The sequence below is a fragment of the Colobus angolensis genome, unplaced genomic scaffold (assembly GCF_000951035.1).
Source record: "Colobus angolensis palliatus isolate OR3802 unplaced genomic scaffold, Cang.pa_1.0 Scaffold19, whole genome shotgun sequence".
NCBI lineage: Eukaryota > Metazoa > Chordata > Mammalia > Primates > Cercopithecidae > Colobus > Colobus angolensis.
Window position 1 is genome coordinate 6,113,434 of NW_012115043.1, and position 384 is coordinate 6,113,817.

Here is a 384-nt window from a genome sequence, read left to right on the forward strand (position 1 = left end):
AAAAAAAAAAAAAAAGTAGACCTTATCCTATTGGTTACAAGCAAGTCATGAGGCCAGCTCAGATTCAAGGGGAGGAAAATTAGATTCTACCTCCTGATGGTGGATTAGTGTAGTTACATTGTACGAGAACATAAGGAATGGGAAATACCATTGTAGCCATCTTTGGAAAATACAGATTGATACAGCCTCCTTGAGAATAAAGCCATCCCAGAGGAAGCAGTTGAGATATGGAAAAAGAAAATTTCTAATGATGTTGTCTGAGTACCTAGATCCAACTTTTACAAGACTGCCATCATCAGAACCATCAGATTCTTTTTCTGCTTAAACCATTTTGAGTTCGGGCATGGTGGCTCACTCCTGTGATTCCAGCACTTTGGGAGGTCA